A 518-nucleotide genomic window follows, 5' to 3' on the forward strand; every position below is an offset into this window, starting at 1 on the left:
CCCCCCCAAAAACAAGTGGTAGCTAACTTATCAGACCAAAGCAGAAACACAGGGCATAAACTAGCATTCAGTTTTATTTAGCTGATTGTCCAAACTTGCTTGAGCCGGCCAGGACATCACAAAACTGCCAAACAGCTTTTGCTAGTAAGATAAGTTTATATTTATAGGATATTGATGTATGAAGTAATGAATCCTGTCTAATACCTGAAAGACTAGGCTTACTTGTTAAAGACTTGATGTAAATCTCATTTTGAATGTGGTCCATCTACCACAACTAGAGTTCTCCGCAGAAGACCACAGTAAGCAAGCAACAAGATTAATGCAAGGTTTGGCAAGTGAAGATTATTTCAAAGCTAGCTACCAAGCCAGGACAATATACCCTGAAAGTCTCCCAAGTGTTGAGCAGACCAGGGAAGAAGAAAGGGGTGAGGAAAGAAAAGGAAGCCAGGAGATGTAACTAAGCAACTGGTCATCTGAGAAGCATGACTGAAGAATTATCAAGAGGATTCTCACCAGCT

Source organism: Apaloderma vittatum, unplaced genomic scaffold, assembly GCF_000703405.1.
Source record: "Apaloderma vittatum isolate BGI_N311 unplaced genomic scaffold, ASM70340v1 scaffold10268, whole genome shotgun sequence".
NCBI classification, from domain to species: Eukaryota; Metazoa; Chordata; class Aves; order Trogoniformes; family Trogonidae; genus Apaloderma; species Apaloderma vittatum.